Source organism: Macaca fascicularis, chromosome 17 (assembly GCF_037993035.2).
Source record: "Macaca fascicularis isolate 582-1 chromosome 17, T2T-MFA8v1.1".
NCBI classification, from domain to species: domain Eukaryota; kingdom Metazoa; phylum Chordata; class Mammalia; order Primates; family Cercopithecidae; genus Macaca; species Macaca fascicularis.
The window spans coordinates 18,366,636-18,385,182 of record NC_088391.1 but is presented as its reverse complement, the minus strand read 5'-3'; the positions used below and the strand labels follow the sequence as shown (position 1 = coordinate 18,385,182).

General features: G+C 36.9%; 1 protein-coding gene across 3 annotated transcripts in view; it reads right to left on the bottom strand.

Moving 5' to 3' along the window:
* FREM2 (FRAS1 related extracellular matrix 2) overlaps window positions 1-18,547 on the bottom strand; it is a 236,459-nt gene that overhangs the window by 26,465 nt on the left and 191,447 nt on the right. For 2 of the 3 annotated variants that reach the window (XR_006693725.3, XR_010582565.2), the window contains exon 24: window positions 3,954-4,039. The exons of the other annotated variant lie outside the window; for it this stretch is intronic. The gene's annotated coding sequence lies outside the window, so the exon portion shown is untranslated. The remainder of the gene's footprint in view (window positions 1-3,953; window positions 4,040-18,547) is intronic. 3 annotated transcript variants of the gene reach the window in all.

Sequence of the window (18,547 nt, the reverse complement as noted above, 5' to 3'; positions counted from 1 at the left end):
TCTTTGAACCAATTTGTATCTTTACATTTAAAGTGCATTTTTTTATAGGCAGCATATTGTTGGGTCTTGCTTTTTTATCCAGCCTGAGATTCTGCCTTTAATTGAGGTTTTTAGAACAGTTTCATTTGTAGTGTGATTACAAGTTAGATTTGTCTGTCATCATGCTGTTCGATTTCTATTAGTGCCAGCATTATCAAATTAGATTTGTCTATCATCATGCTGTTTGATTTCTATTAGTGCCAGCTCTTTTTTGTTTCCTTTTTCTACGTTCTCTGCTTTTTTCTAGATTAGTCAAGTAATTTTTGTGATTTAGTTTTATATTTCTTTTTTGGCTTGTAATCTATAGCTCTTTGTGTTTTTTATTTTATTTTATTTAATTTAAGTACTGCTGTAGCTGCATTCCATAACTTCTGATATGTTGTGTTTTCAGCACATTGGATGTTCAAAATACGTTTTTTTTTTTTTTTTTTTTTTTTTTTTTGAGACAGAGTCTCGCTCTATTGCCCAGACTGGAGTGCAGTTGTGTAATCTCGGCTCACTGCAACCTCCACCTCCTGGGTTCAAGTGATTCTCCTGCCTCAACCTCCCGGGTAGCTGGGATTACAGGCATGCACCATCATGCCCAGGTAATTTTTTGTATTTTTAGTAGAGACGGGGTTTCACCATGCTGGCCAGGCTGGTCTCGAACTCCTGACCTTGTGATCTGCCTGCCTTGGCCTCCCAAAGTGCTGGGATTACAGGTGTGAGCCACCATGCCCGACCATTCAAAATGCTTTCTAATTATACTTTTTATTAACTCTTTGACCCCGGGTTATCTGGATGTCTGTTACTTAGTTTGGCTGTCTTAGTGGTTGCTTCATGATTTATAGTATATGATTTTAACTTATCATAGTTCACCTTCAAATACTATTATACCGCATCCTACATAGTATAAGAAAATTACAATAGAATACTTTTACTGCTTCTCTCCCAGCCACCTTCTTTCTGGATCTGTAAAGTTTATAAAGCTTTCGATTGTTTCTTCCTCAATTTTTTTTTTTTTTTTTTTTTTTTTTTTTTTTTTTTTTTTTTTTGCTTCTCTTCCTTTCTGGGGGCTTATAGATTAGCTGCTTGAAGTTTTCTCACAGTTCACTAATGTCTCAACTTTATGAATCTTTTCTTTTGTGATGTCTAATCTGTGCTTATATTTATCCAGTGTAATTTTCATCTCTGACATTGGAGCTTGCATCTCTACAAGTGCAGTTTGATTTTTAAAAGTATCTTTTATGGCTCCACTTACCTCATTGAGATATATTGAGGGATACAGTTGAGTTATTTACAAACAGCTTGATCCTGTCCATTCTTGCTTTTACGATTTGGGCTAATTCCTCGTTCCTGAGGCAAGATCTTTCTGATGATTTATTGTCCTGTGATTTAGGAGTTTTTCCAGCCTGCTCTTGTGAATGGACACCCTTCCTCACATTATGTGAGCACCAGGCAGTTTCCTTTAGTATTTTTAGATTTTTTTCCCTTGGTGTTGGATAGTTTCCTAGTGCACATGCCGTGTTCAATATTCTGCCAAATACCCAGGAGGGCATCTCTGCATCTCCAGGGTTCTCTCTCTGTACCTCTGTTTTCTCTGCAGTGTTCTGACCTGTGGTTTCTGTCTGCTTTGGTTTGACCAGGCTCTCAGCTTCATCATTGCAACTCAGGGAGACTGCACCTCAGTTTGTTAATTTCTGTGCCATGGTCTGGAAATGTTGTCAAGGCAGAGAGCTGGAGCAATCATAATGCTTCCTTCGTATTTTTTTCCTGTCTTCTGGGGATTATTGTCTTCTTTGCCTGAAACCCACTGCCTTGAAAATTATTTTAAAATATTTTTGTCAGTTTGTTTTTGGTTATTTTAGCTAAGAAGAAAAATCAGTACGTGTTGCTGCATCTCGGCTAGAAGCAAATTGTAACAGATTTTCAGCACATGCCATAGATTGGCTAGAGTCTTTTTTCCCCCTTTGCTTAGTGGCTTTCATCTTATTCTTTACTTCTCAGTGTAGCCATCTCCCTCAGGGAAATCTTTCCGGGGTCCAGCATTGATTAAATTCTCTTATGTCAGCACAGAACTCTGTTATCTTTTTCTGTCTTTGTTCTTCACTACACTATAAGCTAACCAAGAGCAGAAGTTTTGTGTGTTTTAACTGCAGAGCTTAGTATAGAGTCTTTTACATTGTAGGCACTCAATATATATTTGTTCAGTGTATGAAGGAGTGAAAGTTAAAACATGCAGTCCTTCATATTTAAAAAACACTTATACATTTTATTTCTTTATTTCTTATAACACTTAAAAAACACTTATACATTTATTTCTACCTTGTTTTCTCCCTGATACAGGCTCTGCTAGCCTGGATGCAGTTTGCCTGTGTGAAAGGTCAGTAGAACTTAAAAATGATCACAGTGAATAATTTACAGTAGAAACTGAAAAAATGATAAATGAGTTTAGTGTACTACAAAAGGAATTATTTGAAACAAAGGAAATTAAATCATAGTTAGAGAGCCAAACTTGAATGGGAACAAAATCTCAGCAATTTGAGGTATGATGTTCTAGTTTAAAAGAAATTTTTGAACTACTTACTTTATAACAACATACATAGGAAAATTTTTGTAATTACTGACTTACCTTTTGGGGTGTAACAGTGGAGAATATCTTTTGGTCTTCTGGAGTGTGAAACTCTTCAAAATAATATAACAAGTTCTTTTTAAAAATTATTATTCTTATTTCTATTTTGTAGAGATGGTGTCTTGCTATGTTGCCTAGGCTGGTCTTGAACTCCTGGGCTCAAGTGATCCTCTTGCCTCAGCCTCCCAAAGTTCTGGGATTATAGTTGGGAGCACCACACCCAGGCCAAATTAATATGATAGGTCTTTAACTGTGAATACCTCTACTATTGTAATTATAATTAATAATATATTATAGTATAATAATTATATTAATATAATGATAATGAATTATATTGTAATCATTAAATTCATATTCTTTTAAATCATAATTTTAATGGCTTTATAGAAGTCCATCATATGGAAACCTCATTATTTCTATAATAAATTCTATGTTTAATTTTTTTTTTTTTTTTTTTTTGAGACGGAGTCTCGCTCTGCCGCCCAGGCTGGAGTGCAGTGGCCGGATCTCAGCTCACTGCAAGCTCCGCCTCCCGGGTTCACGCCATTCTCCTGCCTCAGCCTCCGGAGTAGCTGGGACTACAGGCGCCCGCCACCGCGCCCGGCTAGTTTTTTGTATTTTTTAGTAGAGACGGGGTTTCACCGTGTTAGCCAGGATGGTCTCGATCTCCTGACCTCGTGATCCGCCCATCTCGGCCTCCCAAAGTGCTGGGATTACAGGCTTGAGCCACCGCGCCCGGCCTATGTTTAATTTTTAAATATTTTTGCATTATAATAAGTACTGCGAGGAATATCTGTTATGAAAATCTTTTTCTACATTTCTAGTTATTTACTTTAAATAAATTCTTCAACATGGAATTATTTGGTTAAAGTATAGAAATTTTTAAAAGTGGTCTTTGCTCAATATTTCTAAATTGTTCTTAAGAAGACTTACATTAATTTGTAACTCAACCAGCAGAGTAATCAAAAAAGAAACAAAATGTGTGGGGTAACAGGTATTAGAGCCTTTGGCCTAGTCTTTGGTTATAATAATTTACAGATAAATGTTGGGTGAAAGCCATCTGAAGGTGCTATTTATATTACACTGTAAATCATTTTTAGGGGTACCTGCAATATTTCATAAAGATGATAATTTATAAAATTGCTTTTAAACAGTAACTTCTTTTTAGTTCGTTAACTATAAATAATCTGTCCTAATTATAAATGTGTGATAAAAAGGAAATTTTTAATATATAAATTTATAGAATAATAAATTTATCACTTTTCAATAATATTAACTGAAGTTACTAGTAATGGAAACTCACCAACGGCCTGAATATTCTTTGCTCACCACCTTTCAAGATAGACATCCTTTGGAAGAGGTCGAAGTGAACAATTAGATATCTGAGAACTAGAAAGGAAAAAGATTTAAGAACATAGAAATTTTATTAGGATAATGAGTTAACTGATGAAGTGGCAGATCACAAAATGAACTTTTTATTTTCTCACAAAATGAATTGTAAGATAAGCATATTTAACTGCAGATTTACTTTAAAATAAGAGGAGAAGAAATGCTGATATGTTATATGAAAAAACTAGGGAAGATTTGGGCAGAAAAGAAGAGGAATATAGGGAAGAAGTTGAAGTGAAACAACTTGAACTCAGTCTCAAATGACACTAGACATGGAACGGGAGACTGCAAGAAATAATTCACATCACGTACATTAATATTTGTTAAAAATTTCCTATTTCTAACTTTATTTCATCAATATCACTTATAGTATCTTTTTGATTCAATACATATTGTTTAGGTCTAAAACAAACCAAAAATGTTATCTCATCTTAAAAATGAACTATGATATTTATAGCTATAGTTATTTGTTATAAATCTTGGCATCCAAGTAGTGTCTTATTTCAGTACAAAGAACTTCTGAAAATAATGATATCATATTATACACTTACTGACAATTTATTGATACGTATTTCATTCTTAGTGAAATAGTTTAGTGTATTTTCCTCTATCACTGTTTCAAACATGAAGAGGAAACAAAAGTTATTGCAATAGAAAATAATTGCATGATTTTCTAAAAAGAGCTCTACAGATGTCATCTTATTTACCACTGGTGCTTTGAAATAAAAGGCTACTTTTGTTATTTGTATATTTATTCCACAGAAATAACTTTGATTTGGTGGAGGAACACTACACTAGAGGTAGAGTCAGAAGACTTGGGGAAAATCCTGTAGCTTGCTTACATTTTTAACCTCCTCTTTTCAGAATTGTGATAACTAATGTGATGTATGTATGTAGAAGTACTTGGTAAGATGCCTGGATTTATCATTCATTAATGAATGCAATTATTATGACTGACTATAAAAACATTAGAAAAGTAGAATGTCTATAAAAGCTACTCAGGAAAAAGAAACTTAAATAACTTTGGGAAATTTAACCTGTCCAAATATATGCAGTGCGAGAGCTTTTATTATGGGGTCATGTATAAGTTAGCCATCGGGGTGTAAACCCTGTTTATTTATTTATTTATTTATTTATTTATTTAGAGACAGAGTCTTGCTCTGTTGCCCAGGCTGGAGTGCAGTGGTGCGATCTCGGCTCCCTGCAACCTCCACATCCCGGGTTCAAGCGATTCTCCTGCCTCAACTTCCCGAGTAGCTGGGATTACAGGCACCCGCCACCATGCCCAGCTCATTTTTGTATTTTTAGTAGAGACAGGGTTTTGCCACATTAGCCAAGCTAGTCTTGAACTCCTGACCTCAGGTGATCCGCCCGCCTCGGCCTCCTAAAGTTCTGGTATTACAGGTGTGAGCCACTGTGCCTGACCAGTGTAAACAAATTTTTTTTTTTTTTTTTTTTTTTTTTTTTGAGACGAGTCTCACTCTGTCGCCCAGGCTGGAGTGCAGTGGCGTGATCTCGGCTGACTGCAACCTCTGCTGCCTGAGTTCAAGCAATTCTCCTGCCTCAGCCTCCTGAGTAGCTGGGATTACAGGCACCTGCCACCATGCCCAGCTAATTTTTGTAGTTTTTTTTTTATTAGAGACGGATTTCACCATGTTGGTCAGGCTGGTGTCGAACTCCTGGCTTCGTGACCCACCTGCCTCGGCCTCCCAAAGTACTGGGATTACAGGCGTGAGCCACCGTGCCTGGCCCCAATTTTGTAACATAGTCAAAGTTTTTAATTTTTCATTTGATGCCTTTGGATTTGTTTTAATTCAGGGAGGGGCTTATCCAATTTTGAGATTCTTAACTTCTCTAGTGGTTTCTTTTTTACTTTCACAGATTCATTGTCTTCAAATAAATTTTTGAACTTTTGGTAGTCTATGGTCTATAAGGTTTGAGGTTTTGACCTGACTTTTTCTCCAGTTGGATATCCACTTACGGCAACCCTTTCATTGTATAATTGCACAGGTTATTTTTTAATTTTAGAGGAAATTGTAATCCCAGCACTTTGGGAGGCCGAGGCGGGCGGATCACATGGTCAGGAGATCGAGACCACGGTGAATCCCCGTCTCTACTAAAAATACAAAAAATTAGCCGGGCGCGGTTGTGGGCGCCTGTAGTCCCAGCTACTGGGGAGGCTGAGGCAGGAGAATGGCGGGAACCCGGGAGGCGGAGCTTGCAGTGAGCCGAGATCGCGCCACTGCACTCCAGCCTGGGCGACAGAGCGAGACTCCGTCTCAAAAAAAAAAAAAAAAAAAAAAAAAAAAAAAAGGAAATTGTGATATGTTATTTTATTGAGTGCTAGCTAAAAGTTTCCTTTGCTTTACTTAGATTTCTCATAGACATGAAGATACGTTGCACGAAAATTGCATGTTGAAGGGAGAAATTGCCACTCTAAGATGTGAAACAGATAGTTCAAAAACCCAGGAAACAGTAACAAAAACAGTATCCGAGTATAATGGAGAGTGAATGTTTTAACTGGTAAGAGTATATTGCTCAGTTCTGAACTGAAGAAAGAAAAAGAAAACAAGGAAAGACTGGAAACAGAAGTTGAATCCTATCGTTCTACACTGGCTGCTGCTACACCTGATCTTGATAAAGGCAAGATACCAAGAAAACACCTCGAATTTGCTCTCCAGAGTGCAAGAGATGCTTGTTTACAAGGAAAAATAAATTTCCACATGTCTAACCTAAAAAGTAACAATGAAATTCTTTCTCAACAACTTTCTGAAGCTCAAAGTAAATTCAATAACCTAACACTTGAGTTCCATAACATATTCTAATAGCTTTGGTTTCAGAATATCTACAAAGAGATCTACGCCAAACACAGTGTCAGATGAAGGACACCGAACAAATGTATGAAAATGAGCAAGATAAAGTGAGTAATACACTGCAAGCAGGAAGCTGTGGAGGAGAGATTAGCCCAGCTACAAAATGAAAATATGTTGCTTCAACAACAACTAGATGAGGATCACAAGATGCAGATAAGAAAGAAAAGATAATTAATGCTCAAGACCAATTTCTTGGGAATGAAAAGCAACGTTCAACAACAACTAGATGAGGATCACAAGATGCAGATAAGAAAGAAAAGATAATTAATGCTCAAGACCAATTTCTTGGGAATGAAAAGCAACGTTCAACAACAACTAGATGAGGATCACAAGATGCAGATAAGAAAGAAAAGATAATTAATGCTCAAGACCAATTTCTTGGGAATGAAAAGCAACGTTCAACAACAACTAGATGAGGATCACAAGATGCAGATAAGAAAGAAAAGATAATTAATGCTCAAGACCAATTTCTTGGGAATGAAAAGCAACGTTGTTAACTAGAAGATAAATATAAGGAGTTATTAAATGAGTGTGACTATTTAAAAGAAAGACTATATCAATATGATGAAGAGAAAGCAGAAAGAGAACTAAGCATTAAGAAAGATAAATATTTTTCAAACTTCCTGAAGGAAAATTTACAGTCATATTTGCTGGTAGATAAATGTTTAATCTAGTTGAATGTAAAAATAGATGATTAATTTATTGACTGTATTAGCTTAGAAATGCCTTATTTTCAGCAAATAATAGTTAAAGCTGAGAAATTCTTTTGTTTGTTTATTCGTTTTAGACGGAGTCTCACTCGGTCGCCCGGGCTGGAGTGCAGTGGCGTAATCTCGGCTCACTGCAACCTCCGTCTCCTGGGTTCAAGCAATTCTCCTGCCTCAGCCTCCCGAGTAGCTGGGACTACAGGCGCACGCTGCCAGGCCCAGTTAATTTTTTGTATTTTAGTAGAGATGAGGTTTCACCATGTTGCCTAGACTGGTCTCAAACTCCTGAGCTCAAGCAATCCACACGCCTCAGTCTCCCAAAGTGCTAGGATTATAGGCGTGAGCCACCGCAACTGGCCCTAAAGCTGAGAGATTCTTTACTTTGCGTAATGACATTATGTCACTTATACAATTTTAAGAGTTTGTTACAAATTATTAATAGGTATAGACTAATATTAGAAATGTAGTCTTATACTGCTAGAATAATTTTAATGCCGTTATGTTGCCACATTTTAAGACTGTAATGTAGTAGATAAATGGAAATGCTCATAATTGAAATGAGTGTTTTGAAATTAAGATTTGATTAAGTGAGTTACTTTGACAGTTAATTCTAGATTTCCCAGATGAACTGAAGTGTATTGTTGTATCTTGTAATACTTTTTCTTCAGTAGCTATTCATACATTTTAGTTGGTATGATTTTATTTTTATTCATGTCAATTTGACTTAAATCTGAAAATATTTCAATCTCAAATTACATGTTGTTATGACCACTCACCTTTTAAAAGGCATCTACTTTTTATTAAGTAACAATTTGGGACAAGTGTGGTGAATTTTAGCAAAACCATATTTGATTTACTTTTCCCACTGGTTTATATAATTTAATATTATTGGAAATAATTTGCTTATCATTTTTATTTTAAGGCTCAATGATCATCATTTGGATATAATTTTGTCCAACAACGGTAAGTGTAGTTATCTGTGATCTTTTGGTTTGGCAGTAGACCCCCCCAGTTTCAGACTAATGAGGGGTGGTGGGATTCACATATAGTAGAAATGCTGTAAGTAGGGGAGAGTCATGGCAGCTGAGGCCAGGGAGGTTACCTAAAGGGCCCCAAAGGCCATTAGAATTTTTCTTTCACTCTATTGGAAGGATTTGGGCAGGCAGTTGAATACGCGAGGACCCCTGAGGTTGATTTGAGCTTCTAATAAAAAAAAGAGGAAAACGTTCCACAGTATAGAATTTACCACCGCCAGTCTTACCCACATATCCGTTTTTCTTTTCTGAGACTTCAGTAGGTTGTTAAGCATTGCTTAATTTAGAATCTAAATTGGAGAGGGAAAGAGGGGGTCAACGTGTGAGAAACTAACTTTTGGGTGCTCTGCTCAGTACCTAGGTATCAGTCACAATCCAAACCTCAGCATCATGCAATATAGCCAAGTAACAAAACTGTACATGTGCCCCTGAATCTAAAATACAAGTTGAAATTATTAAAAAATATTGTCTTCCAATATACAAACATGTACTCTCTCTCCGTTTATTTAAATTTTCTTTGTTTCCTTTCATCTGGGTTTTGTAGTTTTTCCACATATATATCCTGTACATACTTTGTTAGATGTATAATTGTAAGTATTTCATTATTTTTGATGCTGTTGTAAATTGTATTTTTAAAAATTTCACATTCTAATTGCTCTTTACTGATATATATATGAGTAAAATAGACTTTTGCATATTACCTTTGTATTTTGAGACCCTGCCAAACTCACTTATTAGTTCCAGAAGTTTGTATTGTTCTTGTTGCTAGGATTTTCTAGTTGTTGGATAATGTAATCTGTGAATAAAGACAGTTTTATTTTTTAAAAGTCAAGTACGGCAGGGCGCGGTGGCTCACGCCTGTTGTCCTAGCACTTTGGGAGGCCGAGGCGGGTGGATTGCCTGAGCTCAGGAGTTCGAGACCAGTCTGGGCAACACGGCGAAGCCCCGTCTCTACTAAAAATACAAAAAATTAGCGGTGGCGGCGGGCTCCTGCAGTCCCAGTTACTCGGGAGGCTGAGGCAGGAGAATCGCTTGAACCCGGGAGACGGAGGTTGCAATGAGCCGAGATCGCGCCACTGCACTCCAGCCTGGGCGACAAAGCGAGACTCTGTCTCCAAAAAACAAAAACAAAAGAAGAAAAGTACTATTACTCTTGGCACATTCCGGCAGTGGGTAAATTAACTTTCTTTGATTGTGATCTTTGTGTTATCACTAGAGGGCGCCATGAGACAAACTATCCCGTATGGTTTTTTCATTACAAAAGGGGCATCCTTGTGAAATAGGGAATGATTAATGTAAGGATGAAGGGAATTATAATTCACAAACTAGCTAAAAATAACTATGCCCCTTGCTCAGCCTGAAGGGGATGTGTGCAAGACAGAGGGCAGGCCCCACCTCTGATGCCGTGGTTACAATGCTAGGAGCATAATTGCCTTTAAAGTTGGCTTGAGTTCTTTTTAATCACCAACTCAGCTCTCTTGTTCTTCCCTAGAATTGTTGCTCTGAATTTTTCCTCAATGCCAAATGCTTAATTTTTCCCAGGTAATGAGTGAATTGTACAAGGGTGCTGAAAGAAAATGCTTGAAAATATCTTTGAGGGCTAATTTTTAAAATCTCTAAATTGGTTTCCTAAACACAATTATTTTTGGCTTTTTAAAAAAGCTTTAGTTTATTAATTACATATATTTAAGGAGTACAACATGATATATTGACATATTTATACATAATGAAATAATTGTTGTAGTTAAGCAAATTCATCATCTCACATACTGTTTAAATACAAGTATTTTTAAATGACATCCTCAAGAATCTTATAAGCAGAGCCATCCCAGAAGGCATTAAGTGCTACCTGTTAAGACTCAGGCAAGAGAAAAACGTGGGCAAGGTGAGGGGACTGGGAGAAAAGATTGAGGAATTTATTGAGTCAAGACCGGCTCTGAATCAGTTAGTTTTCAGAGTTTTGAAATGCATCTAGAAGAGTGCCTATGAAACAGTCTTAAAACAGGCAATTCTAGTTCAGTATGGTATTGCATTGAATAGAGATGTATGAGATGCATGGAGTAAGGGGAATTGGGGAGTCATCTGTATGGCTTCTGGAGGAACCTCTGAGTCATGGCCCTGGAAGTGTTAGAGGTAGGTCCTGAGAGTATGTGGGCATTTGCCTTGGAAGGTGCCTAGCCCACCATGACTGACTGGGGAAAGCATGGCTAAAGTACCTAGGCATGGGAGAATGCATTCGGAGCACTGAAAGCCATTGGTATGGCTAGAATTTAGGGCAATTCTAACTAAGAGAGAGAAAATGGCCAAAATCTCAGTCAAGGTGGCATGTCCATGACTCTTGTGGGGAAACCCAAACAAGGGAGAAAGGGGGTGGTAAGCAGAGGTCCCTGATAGCCCTTCCTTTTTCAGAATACCTAATGATGATTCCACTCTTTAATTGAACACCTGTAAAATTAGAAACCCCAAATTCTGTTGTGCATGACTCATTGTCATGGCACACCTGTCGTCTTCTCCTGTGTGTACTTTCACTTTGCAATAAAAGTTTCTTGAGCCTTTCACTTCATTTTGATTAGTCCCTGAATTCTTTCTAGTGATGTTGTCAAGAATCTGTACGCCAGTTGGGGCTGGGGTCTCACAGGTAGGTATCTGGAGACCCTCCTGAGCACTCTGGCAACATAATTTCCTGGCTTTGTTATATTTAATTTAGTTTAATTTAATTTTTTTTTTCAGATGGAGTTTCACTCTTATTGCCCAGGCTGGAGTGCAATGGCACAGTCTCGGCTCACTGCAACCTCCACCTCCCAGGTTCAAGTGATTCTCCTGCCTCAGCCTCCCAAATAGCTGGGATTGCAGGCGTACGCCACCACACCTGGCTAATTTTGTATTTTTAGTAGAGGTGGGGTTTCTCCATGTTGGTCAGGCTGATCTCGAACTCCCGACCTCAGGTGATCCGCCTGCCTTGGCCTCCCAGTGTGCTGGGATTACAGACATAAGCCATCATGCCCGGTCTATTTAATTTTTTTTTTTTTTAAAAGTATAAACAAAGTTGTGGATGTGCTTTCTTTATTAACGTTGGACTTCAAGCTACCTCCACCATCTGAAACATAATCTCAAGCTGGAAATAAACAGGCCATGGAGAAAGCAGCAGCGTTTTTATTTAAAATGTTTAAGTATTTTACTCCATACAGAACTAACAGAACTTTTGTTTTAGTATTATGCATAACATAAAATTAGCAGTTTATTAAGCTTTTCTATTTCCTCTGGCAATATTTATATTCTACTAGGTTATTATTCTACACACTTCAAAAGCCATTAATGGCACCCTTTTCTAACCAAACAGGACAATGATTAATGTCACTAAGACATTTTTCTCTCCTTTTCCTTTCCATAATCTGTGTCAGGTACTGTATTAAGTCACTCAGTAAAAATTCCGAGGATAAAAGTTCTGAATTTCTATTCAGAGAAATGTGAGGAAAATGTGTGATTTAATGGGAAGGTAAGAATAAAATAAAAGAGAATTTTAAAAAGTCATTTAAGCTGGGTGTGGTGGCTCATGCCTCTAATCCCAGCACTTTGGGAAGCCCAGGCAGGCGGATCACGAGGTCAGGAGTTAGAGACCAGCTTGGCCAACGTGGTGAAACTCTGTCTCTACTAAAAATACAAAAATTAGCCAGGCATGATTTTACAGGTGGAGGGCACCTGTAATGCCAGCTACTCGGGAGGCTGAGGCAGGAGAATCGCTTGAACCCAGGAGGCGGAGGTTGTAGTGAGCCGAGATTGCGCCCTTGCCCTCTAGCCTGGGCAACAAGAGCGAAACTCCATCTCAAAAAGAAAAAAAGGTTATATAATAGTTTTAATTTCCCCTTCGTGAATATGGGGAAAACCACCCCAGCCTCCCAACAGCCAGGACAACACTGGAATCATCATCACTCAAGACCCTTTTCCAAAGTTTTTGGGTGCCCCTTCTCAGAGCACCGCCTGTGTTCTGAGTCTGTTTCTTTACCCTCTGAGCTTTTATATCTGATCTGGTGTCTCTTACCCAAAGGCAGTTGCCCTCAGCAACTGGTAAAGTGTTCAAGGGTCAGTGAAAGGTTAAAAAAAAAAATGTATGTAGGAGGAGCCCACTCCGGGGTTGGGCAACTACTTCTACCAAAAGAGAAAAAAAAGTCCCCTACTAAAATTTCTTATATAAAAAATATTCTTTATCTAGAGAGTTATTTCTTTAGTATAAAAACAAGCAAGCTGATGAGAAAGGTATTTCATTTTTATCTAGTAAAATGTATGTACTATGAATGCATTTGTGAATGAGGTATAAGGAAATTAATACAATCTATTACAGATAGGAAGTATAAGAAGAGCTTTTGGGGAAAAGATAACATTACATTAAGAATTTTTAAATTCAAGTCATTTAAAAATGTACATTTTACATAATGTTCATTAATGGTAATGTAAAATTCTTTCAATAAAGGCTTCTCCCTTTATCTAGTATTGAGTTATTACTTTTATAAAATTTTTCTAGTAATGCTATTGTCATGTCACTAATTTTATAAGGCCTGTCTATAATGTTATGATCACAGAAAGATTATGGAAAACTGTCTCTTAAAATATTGCAAAAGCTATTGGCCAAAAAATTGGTAAAGGCATTGTATATCATATTGTCATTATCACCAAAAAGTATTATGTTTAGTAAAGAATTTTAGAACCTTTTCTGGACATTCAGTGAGAGAACACCTTTTGCATAAAAGATTTAAATAAAAACATTCTAGATGGGAACACTTGCAATAGAGTTTGAAGTATCCCCATACAATTTCATAATTAAGTAGAGAACTATAGTTAATTAGATGTTTCAAAAAATGCTGCTACTTTTTGAAAAGCATAAAAGTTACAATTAAAAGGCTATATATTGTTTTCTGTGTTTCTGATTCTAGAAGGTCACGAAACAAAGAAACTAAGTTGGTAAACTGGTTTTAATCTATATTCCTTTTTTCAAGTACATTTTCAAAATCTTTGTTTTCCATATGGAGACAAAGTTTTTTTATTCATATGTAAAAATATTAGTTGTAACGCAGATATAGTAATATTTTTACTTAATATTTTGCCAGTAGACTTTTCACATATTATGTGGCAGTACCACTTTCTTCAGGTACATATTTAAGATTCTATCCTGAAAAGTTCATAACAGGGAATGTATTTAAAATCTTAATTTTCCAAAAGAGGAAAATGGAAAGTTTATTTTAAGGAGAAATCTACTAAAGTGGAAAAACTGATTGAACCCTTATAAAGGTCAGAGTTTTGCTAAGAATGAGAAAATAATGCATTTGCTGCAAAATACGACTTGAATTGTGTAACCTTTGTAACTAGTAAAAGAAAACATCACCCTTCTGAAAGATATATATCCCATATTTTTATTAGACTAATGTCAAGAGCATTACACATATATATTCTCTTTTATCTAAACTTAAAATAAGTAGGAATTTTATTTTATTTATGTAGTTAATTTTTCTATTTACGCAATCCTCAAGTTAGGTCTTGTCTCTAAAAGTAAGAAAGATCACATTTTATAAGTGATATATCATTTCCATGATAATTTCTCTTGTTAAACATTATGAATAGTTGGCTTATTTCAGATGCAGCAAGAGTTGACAGAAAATATAACTAGAGAAGTAGAAGAACGTATGTTGCCAAAATTTATTAATTAAATTTAGATTAATTTATTGATTCCTGAAATAAACTATAAATAGCAAGTGGCTTTCCTCTCTATTGTTGTATTACAGTAAGTGTTTTTTCTCATATAAATTTCGTGAAGGACAGGAACACATAAATACTCATAATGGAGAGTATACTTACGCTTCATTAATTCCTCATGTTCCATAGCTTTAAAAAGTCTCAAGAAGTCTATCTCTTTTGTTCTGACTCTACACCGTCTTCCTTTCTGCCATCCCTGGGGAACTGTGAGCTAGCACAGTGAAACTGCACTCCAGAAACAAAGCCTTCATCAACTTCTGAAAGTCATGGTAGTAATTTAAGGCCAAAAGACCAGAGTCATCTAGTAATACTTAGCCAAACAATTAGAGTTCAAAAAAACAGTTCCTTGACAGGTGATGTTTAAAATCTCCAATTATTTATTTTGTCATTGGTTTACTTTTGCACTCAGAAAATGCTCTAAGCTGCTTGGCATGCAATGAAAACTCCTACATCAATGTGGTTCTTGTCACATACCCTACTCTACCCCTTTGCTCTAGCATTCAGCCAAACTAGACTGCAAAGAATTCCACAGTGCTCTTTCTCATCTCTCTGCATTTGCTTCTTCCCTCTATGTGCCATATTTTTTCCTTCTCCTTCAGATATCAACCTACATATTGCCTCCATCAAAATGCTGCAATATTGACACAAAACTGGGATAGGTGTCCCTTCTGTGTGTTCCAATAGTGTCCTGTTTTATGCCTGTCATGGTATCTATGATTCTGTAAAGAAATTGCCTGTTTGGCTTTTCAGGTTATAGCATATGATTTTTGAGGAGTGAACTGTTCATCTTCATCTTGTAATTCCAGTGCTTATTGTCACATGGTTGCTGAATACAGGAATGAAGAGTGAGAAAACCAAAAGCTCTGATACTTAACCGCAATGACAATTAATTCAATGCACAACTATGGGCAGATTATATTTAATATTAAACAGTAATTTTGTGTTGTGGTCATACATAGATATTTTTCCTTCTCATTAACACAGATAAAGTTCTCTCTTTTACTGACTTACACTTAGTTAACTATGAAATATTTTAGGTAAGGCGCATCATTCTTTTATTCTCTTTCCAGGTGCTGCTGAATTTGAATCTGAGCCTCTCTATGAAATGATACTATCCTCTTCTGTAGGATCTACTAATGAGTTACATCTAAATCAAAAGCTAGTTTGAAAAGCATCATGAGAATATGTGCTGATTTTAAGAAAAATTGCATAATCCATTGAGACCCATGGATTGCCTTTAGTTCTTGTGTCTCTCAGACTCCGTCTGGAGCAGCTCCTCAGTTTTCCCTTGACCTTATTACCTTGAATCTTTCAAAGAGTAAAGTCCAGTCATGTAGAATGTTCGTCAATTGGGTGTTTCTGATGTTTCATGGTGATTACATTTAGATCACACTTTAAAAAAAATTCAGCTTTTAGTTCCAGGGAGTCCACGTGTAGCTTTGTTACATGGGATATTGTGTCGTGCTGAGGTATGGGGAACAAAGAGACTTTACATCTTTGGTCAAGTATATCCTGTACAGAAGTGATCCTGTAACAGTCTCATTGCATCTTATCATGTGACCTACAATTTTGATTTGTCCTGTTACTTAGTATCTTGTGGGGAGGTCATTTGAGACTATGTAAATATCTCTCTTCCTCCTAAAACTTTCAATTTATTCATTTACTTGTATCAATATGGATTCATGGTTTATTTTCTTCAATGGTTTATAATTTGTTAATTGTAAGAAAGCATAGTTTTCTTTTCAGAAATGTTCTATTTTAACAATGTCAGACTTTTTAATACAGTGTCATGACCTCTACTTCTTGGGAGCACTTCCAGCATCAATGGTGGCACTTTGTATGGGTTCCATGGTGTTATTTGAGTTTCACAGTATTGCATTAAAAACAATGGAAAAGGCCAGGCGTGATAGCTCACGCCTGTAATCCCAGCACTCTCGGAGGCTGAGGCGGGTGGATCACTTGAGGTCAGGAGTTCGAGACGAGCCTGGCCAACAGGGTAAAACCCCGTTTCCACTAAAAATACAAAAAATTAGCTGGGTGTGGTGGCGGGCGCCTGTAATCTGAGCTCCTCAGAAGGCTGAGGCAGGAGAATCACTTGAACCCGGGAGGTAGAGGTTGCAGTTAGCAGATATCACTCTGTTGTACCCCAGCTTGGGTAACAGGAGCAAAATTCAGTGTCAAATACAAAACTAAACAAAAAAATGAAAAATATGCAAGAACCATAAGTCATCACTTTTTACTGTGAAATACAATTTCCTGGACAGATGAACCGCTTCTGTGGAGACGATTAGCATCACAAGGCATTTTAAGGGAATACCTGCAACACTTCAGCTCACTGCAGATGCAATAGGTGGCTATGAAATCGTTCCAATAGTACAGTGCATACTATAGTTAATTTTATGCAGTTATGATTTAATGCTTCATCTTAACATTTGTTTACATTTCTCTCAGCTGTGAATGGTACCATGTACCATATGTGTGTAAATTTTGATAAATTTTAACTTTTTATAATAGATTGTATATATTTTATGGTAGTAATAATAAAATAGATGAGTATCTACATATATTTTTTATGCATTCGTGACATACCTTTTTCTTAATTTGTTTATTTCTAGGCCATGCAGATGCATCTATAAGCTGTTTCAAATGGTCATAAATCTCCAAAAAAATTTCAGTCTATTTATTGAAATAAAAAACTGCTTATAAGTAGACCCATACAGTTCAAACCATGTTGTTCAAGGGTCAACTATATTTGTAAGTTACTTTTCTGAGACAACTTGGCTCCCTTCATCCTTAGAATACAGTAAATCCTCACTTAACATGATCAATAGGTCTTCTTGGGAACTGTCTGACTTTAAGTGAAAGATGTGAAACAAAACCAATTTTACTGTAGGCTAATTGATACAAGCAAGAGATCTGTTCCTATGACATATTTCTGGCCACAAAAATATCACCAAATGTAAATAAAGACCAAAACCACTTGTATTGTTGAACATTAAAATAAATGTTAGCTCCACATACATATAAGGAAGAGTAATAAAAAGATATTATTTACCCGATGATTGGTGAATCAGCGAGTGATGGCAATTGTAGTGGTGGTGAGTGAAATCAAGAAATGAATGTTGGCAAAGTGCAATTTGTAAGGATCACCTCCTACTTCCATACAGTTAAAACCAATTACAAATATGGTAGGCTCATAGAGCACTTTTGTACCACATCATTGTGTATTGCAGCATTTGTAAGGTTATCATAAACTTTACAAATTTTTATTTTACAGTAATTTGCATTCATTTATTTGTTCCTTGTCCAACATGCTTATTCCATTTCAGGGTGGCAGATGACTGGAACCTATCCAGCGACTCAGGGCCCCAGGTGCGAACCGGCTCTGGACACGCTATTGCATGGCACACTCACACACACCCACATTCACTCAGACTGGGACATGTAGACACATCAGTTAACGTAATGTGCCCAGATATGGGATGTGGGAGGAAACCAGGGAACCTGGAGAAAACACACACAGACATGGGGAAAACATGTAAACTCCATACATACAGTGGCTTTGGCTAGGATTTCTTTTTCTCATCAATGTTGTAACAAAATGGCATTATTCCAGGATTTTCTGTATTTAGTTATTTGTTTAACCCCGAGTGTGTAAACAGCCTCTTGTGTCCCTGCCACTATGCAGGTGCACTCTTGATTCCCAGTTGGGACTATTTTACCTTTCATTGGTTGCCTCTGCCATTTTTCCTCCCAAGTAGATGCCATCTTCACCCGATCCTTCCTCAGACACCCTGTGCCAGGCGGCCCTCTTACACAGATGACCTACCCTCACCTCCCTTAGGTGCTGAAGACCCATGCTCCATCTGTGTGTGGATGCCTCCTGACATTGTTCAGTCTTTCATACCTCATTTCTTTTATCCACCTTACAGCCATGCTCTCAATTGACCTCCAGCACTGTGCAGGGTGACACTCTGCCACTAGGGCCCTTCTTATTTCATTCAGGCCCCAATCCCTCACTCTGGATCAACACAACTCCCTGTTTTGTCCCCATACTTGTGAGCTGAAATGTTCAGGAAGAGAAAGGAGGAAAAAACTTCATATACTTTTTATAATCAAAATGTCAAGGTTTACAAAGCAAGGATTTTG